Source organism: Pecten maximus, chromosome 19 (assembly GCF_902652985.1).
Source record: "Pecten maximus chromosome 19, xPecMax1.1, whole genome shotgun sequence".
NCBI classification, from domain to species: domain Eukaryota; kingdom Metazoa; phylum Mollusca; class Bivalvia; order Pectinida; family Pectinidae; genus Pecten; species Pecten maximus.
Genome location: NC_047033.1, coordinates 1,129,837 through 1,147,189, shown reverse-complemented (window position 1 = coordinate 1,147,189; position 17,353 = coordinate 1,129,837). Strand labels below are relative to the sequence as shown.

The window sequence follows — 17,353 nt, the reverse complement described above, 5'->3', positions numbered from 1 at the left end:
TGTAACCCCATATCAGTGATAACAACTCATATCAGTGATAATAACCCCATATCAGTGATAATAACCTATTTCAGTAATAACAACCCATATCAGTGATAACAACCCATATCAGTGATAATAACCCATATCAGTGACAATAACCCATATTATTGATAAAATAACCCATATCAGTGATACTGACCCATATCAGTGAAAATAACCCATATTAGTGACAACATCCCATATCAGTGATAACAACCCATATCAGTGATAACAACCCATATCAGTGATAATAACCCATATCAGTGATAATAACCCATTTCAGTGATACTAACCCATATCAGTGATAACAACCCATATCAGTGATAACAACCCATATCAGTGATAACAGCCCATATCAGTGATAATAACCCATATCAGTGACAATAACCCATATCAGTGATTACAACCCATAGCAGTGATAATAACCCATATCAGTGATAACAGCTCATATCAGTGATAACAACCCATATCAGTGATAATAACCCATTTCAGTGATAATAACCCATATCACTGATGATAACCCATATCAGTGATATCAACCCATATCAGTGAAAACAACCCATAAATATCAAAATAACCCATATCAGTGAAAATAACCCATATGAGTGATAATAACCCTTATAAGTGATAATAACCCATATTAGTAATAATAGCCCATATCAGTGATAATAACCCATATCAGTGATAATAACCCATTTCAGTGATACTGACCCATATCAGTGATAACAACCCATATCAGTGATAACAACCCATATCAGTGATAACAGCCCATATCAACGATAATAACACATATCGGTGATAATAACTCATATCAGTGATAATAACCATATCAGTGATAATAACCCATATAAGTGATAACAACCCATATCAGTGATAACAACCTATATGAGTGATAATAACCCATATCAGTGATAATAACCCATATTAGTGATAACAACCCATATAAGTGATAACAACCCATATCAGTGATAATAACCCATATTAGTGATAATAACCCATATTAGTGATAACATCCCATATCAGTGATAACAACTCATATCAGTGATAATAACCCATATCAGTGACAATAACCCATATCAGTGATTACAACCCATAGCAGTGATAATAACCCATATCAGTGATAACAGCTCATATCAGTGATAACAACCCATATCAGTGATAATAACCGATTTCAGTGATAATAACCCATATCAGTGATGATAACCCATATCAGTGATATCAACCCATATCAGTGAAAACAACCCTATAAATATGAAAATAACCCATATCAGTGAAAATAACCCATATGAGTGATAATAACCCATATAAGTGATAATAACCCATATTAGTAATAATAGCCCATATCAGTGATAATAACCCATATCAGTGATAATAACCCATTTCAGTGATACTGACCCATATCAGTGATAACAACCCATATCAGTGATAACAACCCATATCAGTGATAACAGCCCATATCAATGATAATAACCCATATCAGTGATAATAACTCATATCAGTGATAATAACCCATATCAGTGATAATAACCCATATAAGTGATAACAACCCATATCAGTGATAATAACCCATATCAGTGATACTAACTCTTTATCAGTGATAATAACCCATATAAGTGATAATAACCCATATCAGTGATGATAACCCATATCAGTGATATCAACCCATATCAGTGAAAACAACCCATAAATATGAAAATAACCCATATCAGTGAAAATAACCCATATGAGTGATAATAACCCATATAAGTGATAATAACCCATATTAGTAATAACAACCTATATCAGTGATAATAACCCATATCAGTGATAATAACCCATTTCAGTGATACTAACCCATATCAGTGATAACAACCCATATCAGTGATAACAACCCATATCAGTGATAACAGCCCATATCAATGATAATAACCCATATCAGTGATAATAACTCATATCAGTGATAATAACCCATATCAGTGATAATAACCCATATGAGTGATAACAACCCATATCAGTGATAACAACCCATATCAGTGATAATAACCCATATCAGTGATAATAACCCATATTAGTGATAACAACCCATATCAGTGATAACAACCCATATCAGTGATAATAACCCATATTAGTGATAATAACCCATATCAGTGATAATAACCCATATCAGTGATAATAACCCATATCAGTGATAACAACCCATATCAGTGATAACAACCCATATCAGTGATAATAACCCATATCAGTGATAATAACCCATATTAGTGATAACAACCCATATCAGTGATAACAACCCATATCAGTGATAATAACCCATATTAGTGATAATAACCCATATTAGTGATAACAACCCATATCAGTGATAACAACCCATATCAGTGATAATAACCCATATCAGTGATAATAACCCATATCAGTGATTACAACCCATAGCAGTGATAATAACCCATATCAGTGATAACAGCTCATATCAGTGATAACAACCCATATCAGTGATAATAACCCATATCAGTGATAATAACCCATATCAGTGATGATAACCCATATCAGTGATATCAACCCATATCAGTGAAAACAACCCTATAAATATGAAAATAACCCATATCAGTGAAAATAACCCATATGAGTGATAATAACCCATATAAGTGATAATAACCCATATTAGTAATAATAGCCCATATCAGTGATAATAACCCATATCAGTGATAATAACCCATTTCAGTGATACTGACCCATATCAGTGATAACAACCCATATCAGTGATAACAACCCATATCAGTGATAACAGCCCATATCAATGATAATAACCCATATCAGTGATAATAAGTCATATCAGTAATAATAACCCATATCAGTGATAATAACCCATATAAGTGATAACAACCCATATCAGTGATAATAACCCATATCAGTGATACTAACTCATATCAGTGATAATAACCCATATAAGTGATAACAACCCATATCAGTGATAATAACCGATTTCAGTGATAATAACCCATATCAGTGATGATAACCCATATCAGTGATATCAACCCATATCAGTGAAAACAACCCTATAAATATGAAAATAACCCATATCAGTGAAAATAACCCATATGAGTGATAATAACCCATATAAGTGATAATAACCCATATTAGTAATAATAGCCCATATCAGTGATAATAACCCATATCAGTGATAATAACCCATTTCAGTGATACTGACCCATATCAGTGATAACAACCCATATCAGTGATAACAACCCATATCAGTGATAACAGCCCATATCAATGATAATAACCCATATCAGTGATAATAACTCATATCAGTAATAATAACCCATATCAGTGATAATAACCCATATAAGTGATAACAACCCATATCAGTGATAATAACCCATATCAGTGATACTAACTCTTTATCAGTGATAATAACCCATATAAGTGATAATAACCCATATCAGTGATGATAACCCATATCAGTGATATCAACCCATATCAGTGAAAACAACCCATAAATATGAAAATAACCCATATCAGTGAAAATAACCCATATGAGTGATAATAACCCATATAAGTGATAATAACCCATATTAGTAATAACAACCTATATCAGTGATAATAACCCATATCAGTGATAATAACCCATTTCAGTGATACTAACCCATATCAGTGATAACAACCCATATCAGTGATAACAACCCATATCAGTGATAACAGCCCATATCAATGATAATAACCCATATCAGTGATAATAACTCATATCAGTGATAATAACCCATATCAGTGATAATAACCCATATGAGTGATAACAACCCATATCAGTGATAACAACCCATATCAGTGATAATAACCCATATCAGTGATAATAACCCATATTAGTGATAACAACCCATATCAGTGATAACAACCCATATCAGTGATAATAACCCATATCAGTGATAATAACCCATATCAGTGATAATAACCCATATCAGTGATAATAACCCATATAAGTGATAACAACCCATATCAGTGATAACAACCCATATCAGTGATAATAACCCATATCAGTGATAATAACCCATATTAGTGATAACAACCCATATCAGTGATAACAACCCATATCAGTGATAATAACCCATATTAGTGATAATAACCCATATTAGTGATAACAACCCATATCAGTGATAACAACTCATATCAGTGATAATAACCCATATCAGTGATAATAACCCATATCAGTGATTACAACCCATAGCAGTGATAATAACCCATATCAGTGATAACAGCTCATATCAGTGATAACAACCCATATCAGTGATAATAACCCATATCAGTGATAATAACCCATATCAGTGATGATAACCCATATCAGTGATATCAACCCATATCAGTGAAAACAACCCTATAAATATGAAAATAACCCATATCAGTGAAAATAACCCATATGAGTGATAATAACCCATATAAGTGATAATAACCCATATTAGTAATAATAGCCCATATCAGTGATAATAACCCATATCAGTGATAATAACCCATTTCAGTGATACTGACCCATATCAGTGATAACAACCCATATCAGTGATAACAACCCATATCAGTGATAACAGCCCATATCAATGATAATAACCCATATCAGTGATAATAAGTCATATCAGTAATAATAACCCATATCAGTGATAATAACCCATATAAGTGATAACAACCCATATCAGTGATAATAACCCATATCAGTGATACTAACTCATATCAGTGATAATAACCCATATAAGTGATAATAACCCATATCAGTGATGATAACCCATATCAGTGATATCAACCCATATCAGTGAAAACAACTCATCAATATGAAAATAACCCATATCAGTGAAAATAACCCATATGAGTGATAATAACCCATATCAGTGATAATAACCCATATTAGTGATAACAGCCCATATAAGTGATAATAACCCATATCAGTGATAATAACCCATTTCAGTGATACTGACCCATATCAGTGATAACAACCCATATCAGTGATAACAACCCATATCAGTGATAACAGCCCATATCAATGATAATAACCCATATCAGTGATAATAAGTCATATCAGTAATAATAACCCATATCAGTGATAATAACCCATATAAGTGATAACAACCCATATCAGTGATAATAACCCATATCAGTGATACTAACTCATATCAGTGATAATAACCCATATAAGTGATAATAACCCATATCAGTGATGATAACCCATATCAGTGATATCAACCCATATCAGTGAAAACAACTCCTAAATATGAAAATAACCCATATCAGTGAAAATAACCCATATGAGTGATAATAACCCATATAAGTGATAATAACCCATATTAGTAATAACAACCTATATCAGTGATAATAACCCATATCAGTGATAATAACCCATTTCAGTGATACTGACCCATATCAGTGATAACAACCCATATCAGTGATAACAGCCCATATCAATGATAATAACCCATATCAGTGATAATAACTCATATCAGTGATAATAACCCATACCAGTGATAATAACCCATATAAGTGATAACAACCCATATCAGTGATAACAACCTATATGAGTGATAATAACCCATATCAGTGATAATAACCCATATTAGTGATAACAACCCATATAAGTGATAACAACCCATATCAGTGATAATAACCCATATTAGTGATAATAACCCATATTAGTGATAACATCCCATATCAGTGATAACAACCCATATCAGTGATAATAACCCATATCAGTGATAATAACCCATTTCAGTGATAACAACCCATATCAGTGATAATAACCCATTTCAGTGATAACAACCCATATCAGTGATAACAACCCATATCAGTGATAAAATAACCCATATCAGTGATAATAACCCATATCAGTGATAATAACCCATATTAGTGATAACAACCCATATCATTGATAACAACCCATATCAGTGATAACAACCCATATCAGTGATAATAACCCATATCAGTGATAATAACCCATATTAGTGATAAAATAACCCATATTAGTGATAATAACCCATATTAGTGATAATATAACCCATATCAGTGATAATAACCCATATCAGTGATAATAACCCATATTAGTGATAATAATCCATATTAGTGATAACAACCCATATCAGTGATAACAACCCATATCAGTGATAATAACCCATATTAGTGATAATAACCCATATTAGTGATAAATAACCCATATCAGTGATAATAACCCATATTAGTGATAACAACCCATATTAGTGATAATAACCTATGTCAGTGATAACTTCCCACATTTATCAAAGTTTGGCACAATTTAGGCAAGCAGTGGATGTGGTTGAGCATGTTTTAAGTCTATCAACACATTAACGACATGACACCCCCATTTGATCGACTCTGTTATACACCAGCCCATTATCCGTCTTATTGAGTGTTAAGGTATATGATCATCACTCGCCAATCAAAATGATTTATTATGTGGGGTCTGGCGACAATATCTTAACTAATCCTCGCTAGAATCAACCCTTCATTGTTAAGAAGTAACATCGTTAGATATAATGAAAATTAACTATTGTGTTCTGTTGCCAGGTTGTCACTAAGATGATGTTGTTTCTCCTGTGTATCATTGCCGTACTTCCCTTTGGCAGGTTGTCGGATACAGATTCGGCGGTAAGAGACCGATTATTCCTCGTTATGCTATTTATATTTAATTGTAGCTTTCTCTGAGATACAGAGAAAACATTTCGTTAACTTACAGATATAGGTCTTATATGGTAGTTGTTTACTTTCTCTGACCACAGTGAGAGAGTACAAACAACAGCAAAGAGTCAATTGTACACAGCTTTGGATTAAGCATACTATTTAAATAGCATCCGATACTTGTGTAGGTTCTGAGTCGGTGCTATTCAGTTGACTTTAGACATAAAATGGAAGATCACAGCAGGTACCAGGGACAAAATTACAATATCAGTAACTGCAATATTCTTGAAAAAGACAACGCGATAAAAACGCATCATTAAATACATTTTACATGTACTTATAGTGAATAATCTAAAAAAAATCTTGTATTCCCTTTTTATCTTAGTTTATTAATACTATGTTTTAAAGTAGTTTGTTATTCTTCAGTGGTCACTGCCCTGATATAAACATATTGTCGACAGGGCTATAGTCTCCGGTACAGTCCTTAACGATATTTTCTGGTCGTGCTCTTCCGAGTAACAATAGCAGAATTGTTCGAAAATGACATATTTCTTTCATATATGATAGTTTATTTTGTAAAATAATCACATTCATTATCCGATAAATTTCATATTGTGTTAACGTCAACTTATATAGATCTTTGTATTAAGAAAAAGAATCATTTTTATTGGTCAACATGATGATATGATTTGGAATTAATATATTTCCTAATGCGATATGAAGTTTGGTCTATTTGATGTTTTGTTTAGAGAATTTGACTTAAACAAACCGGATTTGATCTATATGTAAGGCGAGTGTGAACTGTGAACTTTATTAATTTTACACCAAGCATGCTTGTTAGTCCGGAAGTTCGCGGGGGACACCAACGTTTTCGGGCGGTATCGTCGATTAGGCAAAGGACGCTTTTTGTTCTGGATCCCCTAGTCTTATTCCCCTTGTATATTTTGCATCTGTTCATATCTTGTCTTCATTTTATCGATTTTGAACTGAAAGTATCATTCCAGTATTATATTACTATTCTTTGTAATTTCATGTTTGCTGTAGTGATTATTTTATTTGGAAAATGCTAATATACTGCATGTTGACACGTACATAGGAATACACCAGGTTTGTAGCCTGATCAGCCTGTGATTTTTAAATCTTGAGATGAACATTATTATACCCATATGTTTTGATGCTACAATTTTCGGATAAATATTGGTACAGACTTATCTCATTTGAAGTTCATACATGCTATTATTTCATATTGATTAGTAATTCTTAGCTATGTTTTAGCCTTGTCATACTTACAGGTTCGAATACCATTTCGTACACCAAGCTGTCACGTGGACGATATTCCTGGAGTTAATTTCCGATGTCCAAGTGATGATTCCGGCTATGTTGCTCATGGAAAACATTGTCAGAATGTCTTTTCACTTACGAAATCATACATTATCATGTGTTCTCGGGGCAAATGGATATCTGTTCCAACAGGTGAAAACATACGTTATGTATTGTATTGTATTATGTATTTTTTCTTGAATAAATCATAAGAATCTATATTCCTAGATTATACGTAAAACATCAATAAAATTCACCACAAAGTACACAAAAGGAGGTCCTAACGGATTTATCTCTTTTTTTAGCTAAAAGTTTGAAATAATCAAAAGTAAGGTTATATACATATACAACATAAACACCTTATATATAAATATACAACACATTTTGTATTCCCGTGTGTTGTCCTTATTTAATTGATATTGAACTAGAACTTCGGTTTAGTTTTAATGTCAGTTGTCTATGCTGTCTCGGTTTGTCACACCAGTAATTTATTTCTTTTTTGTCCCAAAAGTAACCTAGATCTGGTCATCGTAATTCAAAATATTAATAAACGAATACAATTATAAAATAGACAACATTCCACAAACCAATATATAACATCCTTGAATAATTGCAAAACAAATGTTATGGTTCAAGCAAAGTTGGATGACTTGATTGACTGTGCCATTTTGCACAAAATGATACTCAGATGTTGAGAAATGTGTGCAGTATTTTATATTTACAAAAAAAAAAAAAAAAAAATTAATGTACATTGTTTACAATGAAAATCTGTTTTTATTTATTTTTTAAGTATTTACGCGAAATTGATAACGATCTTTTAATTTTAACAGCACACAAACGTAGCAAACGTTTCTTTGTGATGATGCCGGTTGTTATTGCTGGGATTGGCTGTACACTGTTCTGTCACGGTAACGTATGACTATTATGAACAATCTCTTGACTTTAAAAGATTCATAATAATCAAAACCTCCTTAGTCATATATTCTCTCGTATAACAGTTCAACATATAAAGGGTTTGTTTATAAAAAAAATCATAAAAAAAATAACTCGGTCCGTCTTGGCGTTGTTTAATCCTTGTCCAATAAACGGCTCTCTGTTTCAATTACGCGGCATTCATCAATATATCCCTTTTAGGACATACAAAACAAAATGTTCCAGCGGCTGAATAAGAAACTGGTATAGTGAGGTATGATTTAATGACATGTTTCCTATTATTGAAAAATATATTCATTTAATAAGAACCGTGATAGATATAATCCTTGTATCGGTACGTGATGGAACTATTTTTAAGAATAACACAGACAAATAATATCATATTGCACTGTTAAGTTTACAGTAAGTCTGATACCAGCTTTAAAGATATGTCACGTAGATTGAGAGGCCTTTTCAACTACTTTGTTGTATCGATGGACTAACTATGGACTAATTGATAAATGTATATAATTATTTTAGAGAGTATGTTGGACGTGAAAAAAATGTACGGGAACAATTCCTCGACCATGTGTGGTCTCTCCGGGTATTTCGGTTTTCTCCTTTCGTTTGTTCCAGAAATAATGATAAAATTCCACTGTTAAACCGCTATTATCACCCACTTACTTTACAAGCTAAATCCGAGAGATAGGATAGTGAAAATCCGGTTCTTTCTTTGCAAAAGGTGAGCCTCGACGACTAAAACGAATAGTGTTGTCTCCTCGAAATTTGTCTATCCGGGTATATCGGTTTTCTACTTTCGTTGGCTCCAGAAGTAATGATACAAACTCTACTGTTAAACCCCCATTATCAACCACTTACTTAACAAGCTAGATGTGACACTATTAAAGGTGTCACTGGCTGAACAGGAAACAGATAGACCGTATTGTTGTATATAATGCTGTATTGCAAATAGGGAGATTTAAATAAGTGTTAAAAAGTTTTATTATTGAACGTTTTGTTTTAAAAATAAGTAGAGAGATAATATAAACATTAGAGTATACGATTTGATGAGGGGTACAGGTGTAGTGAATTTAGGTGTTGTAAATGTTTATACAATAGGTGAACTAAACATGACCTTTGCAAACCAGTACTGTACAGGCACTGGGGACCGGTGTGCAGACAGTGATTTAGGAATTGGCATATTTGTATAAACAATGTTTATGGTGGCCGACCTTGAACGTCAGTGCATACTATTGAAGCACGTGATGTTACATGTAGGTATCATGAAATAGTACATGTATCCTGTAATGATTACTACAGTCTGTTTTTAGTTAAATAGCAGATGGTTTTATCTGTGCAATTAAGTAAAATGTTATATAAATAGTGACTGGTATTCCGGTGGTCTGTTTTGCTGGCACACCTGGATGTCACTTGCGTCAATGCGACTTAGGATTGAGGAATTGACCAATCAACGGTTGTCGCACTAAATGTGCATCCCCAATCTTTCAGCACTGTTACTATGTAGAATAACAGATGGCGCCAAGATTCTGCAGTTTGAATCGAAATCTGTATCATTTTGACAGAATCTTGATGTGCTTAGGTCGCTAGGATCAACCCTTGTTCTTGTGGTGTTTGTAACTGCGTAGTTGCCCAATTTTTGGTTGGCCCTATAAATACAGGAGCAGGTTTTCTGCTCATCGCACTTGGTTTTGTGGGCTACACCAACGAGCAACTACCGCCGCTACAACATCTGACTAGACGGAGCTGGGCGTGTGACTGGACTTGCGTATATAACCTCTGCTGCGCATTAAAAGACTTTGAAAATCGAACCTGGGATCCTTTGTGTTGACTCTATTGGGTTGAGTAGGGTGACATAGACCCAGCATATAGGATAGTGAAAATCCGGTTCTTTCTTTGCAAAGGTTGGGCCTAAAAAACTCAACCAAAGCTTGTGATATTGTTATATAAAGTAAAACTGGCAGTGACCAGTTCCTTCTTAAAATCAATAAACATTCTGTTGAAAGAATCAGGAAATGAGTATGGAAAGACTGACAGACGAGGACGATTATATCATTCTATTTCACTACGCTACAGGCAGTAAAGAAGAATCACCGTCTCCTCCAAATTCACCTCCATCAATCTATTGGCACAAGCCGAATGAATCGACGTATTATGCTTCCGATGGTAATACATTTGCTGTCGTTGGATGGTCTTCCCCTACAGCTAATGATAAGGAAGATGGCACAATAAGGTATGTAATCGTCTGGCGAAAGGAGAAACGAAACGTTATGTTGTCCATGTTGATGCTACATGTATGTTCACGATTTAGCGTCCCCATAAGGCAAGACTAACATCAACGAACCACTCGTAGAGTGTTTAATGAATATTGTCTTATTCAAGACCGTAACATTACGCATGTACCCACTGAAAGATGTAGTATTGTGTTGCGGTTCTTTAACGTTGTTGTTTGCTTGGTTAATCGTCCAGTGAACAACAAGTGTCATTTGGAAGCGGGGCCTCCATGTAGTAGTTAAGGACTACCTCACTGAACAACATATTACAGTAAAACCAGTCGGGGAAACACAAACCAACATAGATTGGGAGCGTCAAACCGCGCTCCTTGGATCTTCACCTAAGTTTATGTGACCGTTGACCGAACCGACTGAGTTATCGCAGACCGTTCGTTAACACAATCTGTACGACATACATACGCCATTAAGATATGTCTGAAACAATTAGATATTTTCATTGTTATCGAAAACTTCGAACGCCACCAAATTCGGAACCAAACAAATTGATGAACACTTTTGATTATCTTTTATTCAGCTTAAAGTCGTAAGATCATGGCTGAAAAAGATTTTGAAAACGATAACTATTTTAATATTCCTTTTCACAGTGTGACACAGATATTGGGGAGTCCTTCCCGTTCTAATTTCTTTAGAGGGGAACATATAATCACATACGAGGCCAGGGATTCGAAAGGATTGGCTGCATTTGATCACTACAAGTTCAATGTGAAAGGTAAGATTGAAGTTTTATAATTAATACATTAACGTATAAAGATTTCGGCGTTTCAGGATCCTTTTTGTATAAGGAGAGTTATACATTTACAAATGCATACAGCTCTTTATTGCCATCATCCTACATTAAATATAATTGATTGTTTGCAGCAATATGATTAAGTGTAAATGTGTAACTTCAATAAATTATTCATTTTCCTTTTTATTTAGTTATAGTGTGTAGTAACCAACTGCCCCATCCAACCAACGGCAAAGTAAGTTGTAATAACACGGAGCGAATTGCCGGAACTACATGTACTTATTCTTGCGACAAAGGGTATCTACTCGACGGTGATGTCACCCGGAAATGTAAACGAAATGGAAAGTTCACAGGTCAAACACCTAGGTGTGAAAGTTAGTAGCATTATATCCTTGATGTATGTAATGTTTTGTATTGCTCAGAGGTGAGGCAACAGTTACATTACCCTGTCAAAAAATTACAACTATATATATATATATGTATTGTCTCCAGGAGTATCATAAACCTATTGAGTATACTTATATCATCGTCAGTGTACTCATTAGATTTTCTTAGAGGTGGTAAATAAGATTGCTTAAAATATAGTTCATACCATTTTTTTAAAATTATATTATACCAATATCAAAGATAAAGATAACACAAATGATTAAGCAGTCAATTTATCATAATTTCAGATTCTATAGAAAAAAGTCAATTTCAATTTTGCGATTTTTAATATTGCTAATACAACGTTTTTTGTTTTAATTTTTTTTAATTTTTGTTTTAGTAAAGACTTGTCCTAAGTCTAGACACCTGAAACCCAACCATGGCCAGGCGATATGCCAGTCCATTGAATATGAGTACGGTACCGTTTGTAACACAAAGTGTGACCCTGGATATTCACTACAACCATCGGGTGTTGTCTTTACGACTTGTCAGAGTGACGGGAGTTGGAGCAACACCTTGTCAGATTGTAGAGGTTTTTGTTTTATCTTGTCATTTTGAGCTTACAAACGTTCTTATATTGACATCACACTAAAATCACGAAAACTTGGACAAGGCAATGTGACAACCCATAAGTTCACATTATACTGATATCACGAACTTTAGGCCAGAACCAGTTCACTGTATTGATTTATTGAAACTGTTTATGGCCGATTGTAGAGGTATTTGTTACCTCTCGTTATTTCAAGGCCAAGAAGTTCATGAATATATAACGGTATTTCTTACGATACCTTAGATTTAAATGTGAATGTTTTATTGACAATTCGACATCTGAGAGTAATGTTGTGGGCAAATCAAAGTTAACAAAAGACATGTTGAAAGGGAGATACATGTATATGTAAAGTCACAAAAGCTGACTGTAACGGGTAATTATTGAAATGAGAATTGGGCTGTCCAAAGGCCTCATCCGTTGGAATGAAATAGTTGTAATTAGTTAAATCAGGAAAAAGGGTAAGAAAATGATCTGAGGAACTGCGATAAGGCTACAATATACCAGGTCATTTTTATGAGTGTTTGTTAGGGATTTGAAATTCTCGCTAGATCTTTAGAAATACAACGACTTTGTCCACGAGTGACGGAACCACTGACGAAGGTTTGTATAGTGCCGTCACACTGCAATGTCATACCTGGCTACAGTAGTGCAACAAGCCACCAGGCAACATTATGCTGAAAGTTGATATTCTTAGTGCAAAGACCAGAACGTAGTTTATCTATAAACTTATAAAAATGTCTGATGTATACTTTCTGTTTATAACAGATTCGGAGCCTCCAACTATACAAGATTGTCCGAGTACAATATATGTATATGCTGACAGAGGATTGGCTCCTGCTGTTATTAGCTGGGATGTTCCCACAGTACAGGACAACTCTGGAGAGGCAATAACAGCCACACAGACAAAGGGGCAGTCGCCAGGAACCAAGTTCACTCTAGGTTCAATGGAAATACGTTACTCAGCGACGGACTCGGCTGGAAACACCTCACCTGACTGTATTTTCTTAGTCTATGTTGATCGTGAGTAACACCACTATGGCTCTTCAGCACAGGAAAGGACATTTAGATTTGGTTACAATTTTGAAATGGGTGGTCGTCCTATCTTTGTACTGTTTTAAGTGTTTCGACATGCCTCAATTTTTTTTTTCGTAACTCATGCTTTTTATTAAAATGACATTACATTGTTTTCTTTGTCATTAACCTATACCTGTTTATGTGCTATAAGGTTATCTATTGTACTGTTGTTGCCCTGCAAGTTTTCCCAGATACTGTGACAAAGGCCTTATCAACGACGACACTTAGTACATCAATATTTACATATGCATATATAAACCTAAAGAGATCTTAGGGGTTTGTTATACATTACCTTTATTTTACAGTAGCTTTTGCAAGGAATATTTTTGACAGTTTTTGCTGCGAAATTGTACAGCATTACATTTTTAATGGTGGAGATATATATCTCATGTATAACTATGCTGTTTTAATTACAATTGTTTTTTAAGAGCAAATCTGTGACCCACCAAACATACTTGATCTGTACATGAAGATCGACTGTCCTGGATTTTCTTTTGGATCGGAATGCCATTTGACCTGCCGAGGAAGTTATCCCTTGATAGGAAGCGATACGATTTCCTGTGTGAGAAACACAAAACAAACAAAGAAAGTGCATTGGTATATGGGCACAGGAGAGAAACCATACTGCAAACGTGCGTATATACTACATAGTTTTTGAAAATAAAGATATGTAATATATATTTACTGTATGCAATTATCTATGTAATTGTTACAGTTATTAGGGTAAGTACAGATATTCCGTAAGTAATGATATATCAACGTGTTCTTCTTTATTCCGGTATAACCTGGACAATCTAGACAAGGTGGTGAGTAGCTATACTGTACATATATGACTAAAACTTTTAACATTGATATTGCAGATTAGTATGATGCTCTCTGAACAATTCGTTCTTTTGTCTTAGAGAATAATTGCTCGGACCTACTCCCTCCTCTAAACGGGGCCCTCACGTGCGATAACTGGATGTTCGGTACTCATTGTATGATGCATTGTAATGAGGAATACGACATTCCTGCCGGGGCTGGTGATGGAGATATAACGAAATTTACTGGGCAGTTCACTTGTTCTACTAGCTCTGGGAAGTGGTTTCCTGCCGAGACAGTCCCTGGCTGTACAGGTATGTCTGTTATGAATCGTCATCTTATAAGATTATGAAGTGTAATATCTTACTATACTATCATAACATATAGCTACATTGTATATTCCTAACATATCTTGAACTGTTGGTCACTGATCAAGATGAGAGGTTTCAAGGCTGCATGTAACTCCTCCTGCATCGGATTGCGTAAAACTTAATCTGTGAAGCCATTTACACTTAATATTCATATTCAAGCTATACCGTTATCATTTATCAAATTATGCAACATGAATTATTGAATGAGAGCATCAACACGTTCTTCAGGATAACACTACTCATAGATAAGTCAATGTCAGTACTGGTTTAATATTCGACAGCCATTAATATTAACAAAAACACTTTATTCCACAGATGCTTATTTTCTTAGGCGTGGTATTCAGTTGTTACAGATATTTTGACGTATAACCATTTGCACTAATATCTCAGTTTCTGATCGACGCACCAATGATTGCTTCTCGTTCTCGGCTCTGCAAGTCTAGCGTAACAATTGTACATGTTGACCCTATTTCATGATAGGTAAGGTTCAAATTCATTTGGGATCTTATCTTTTCTCTTCTTCTTAATCCTCTCTAAGTTGTGTTTCACTTCATGCATGAAAACAAATTGGTTTCTTATCCTGCCAAACGCTTTGTTTTGTAATAGAAGACATGTCCGCCCGTTTTTCATGTAATACATATTTTTGTATTAACGGTTTTCGTGTCCTCTAGTGTGCCTTCTGCAGTATATTTCAGAGAGATGACACTATAAAGTCAGCATTAGTGCTTTTCCTCAACAATGAAATACACAGGCCGATAACGTAGGCTCGAAAACATACACAAACTTACCACATGTATTTGTTTTGTACCAAGGGAAGGCCGTTGTTACATATGACTTTAAACACTGCATAGCAGTCCATACACTCATGTGAGCATGAATGCAGATGTCTACGTAGAGCAATCTGATCATCATACGCTATATGCCAAGGATGTATATCATCTTAACAATGGCTTCCTCATATAATTGATGTGAAAATTGGTGTTCCCTTAAATGACGATCGCAGTTAAACTCGGAGTTTCGTGTCTCCTGAACATCTGTTTGCATTTTTTTTTTCAAATGATAAGTCCTAGTTCTCTTATCGTGCTAGCTATTAATATTCCTTGGCAGAATTCCTTGTAAAACCCTACATATTGTCTTCCTTGACACTCGTCTTCATATGACACTGACAGTAACTGTCACCTTAAGGGTCCGCGGTGGCCGAGTGGTTAAGGTGTCCCGACACTTTAACACTAGCCCTCCACCACTAGGTTGCGAGTTCGAAACCTACGTGGGACAGTTGCCAGGTACTGACCGTAGGCCGGTGGTTTTTCTCCGGGTACTCCGGCTTTCCTCCATCTCCAAAACCTGGCACGTCCTTAAATGACCCTGGCTGTGAATAGGACGTTAAACAAAAACAAACCAAAAACAACTGTCACCTTAGAAACTGGTCCTCATAAGACCCGACTATAATTGTAACATTATACACTCGTCCCCATATGACCCTGCTTTTAATTTTAACCTTAAACACTCGTCCTCATATGACCCTAATTAGAACTGTAACCTTACACACTCGTCCTCATCTGACCCTGACTGTAATTGTTACCTTACACACTCGTCCCCATATGACCCTGATTTTAATTTTAACCTTAGACACCCGTCTTCATATGACCCTGACAGTAACTGTCACCTTACACAATCGTCCTCATATGACCCTGACTAGAACTGTAACCTTACACACTCGTCCCAATATGGCCCTAGCCCTAGCCAACCATGTACATATGACCCTTATTTGTGCTGACTGTTGAACGCCTTAGAAACCTGATTTACCTGGCCCTGACTGTTGATGTACCTAGACACATAATTTACTTGACCCTGACTATTGATGTACCTAGACACCTGATTTACCTGACCCTGACTGTTGATGTACCTAGAAACCTGATTTACCTGACCCTGACTGTTGATGTACCAAGAAACCTGATTTACCTGACCCTGACTGTTGATGTACCTAGACACCTGACTTACCTGACCCAGACTGTAGATGGACCTAGACACCTAATTTACTTGATCATGACTGTTGATGGACCGCAAGAAACACGTCATTTGTGTTTTAACCTGTGATGTTGACCCTGGCATCTTTACTCTTATAATAAGTTATGCCCGCTTAAAACCTTATCCTGGAAAGCACCCATTGTTCGACGATTGTTTGTTGCGTTCTGGT

At 35.1% G+C, this 17,353-nt stretch overlaps 1 protein-coding gene across 1 annotated transcript in view; it reads right to left on the bottom strand.

Moving 5' to 3' along the window:
* The window catches only part of LOC117318031, a gene marked incomplete at its 5' end in the record, with an annotated part of 90,411 nt that overhangs the window by 51,816 nt on the left and 21,242 nt on the right, over positions 1-17,353 (bottom strand). The window lies entirely within an intron of this gene.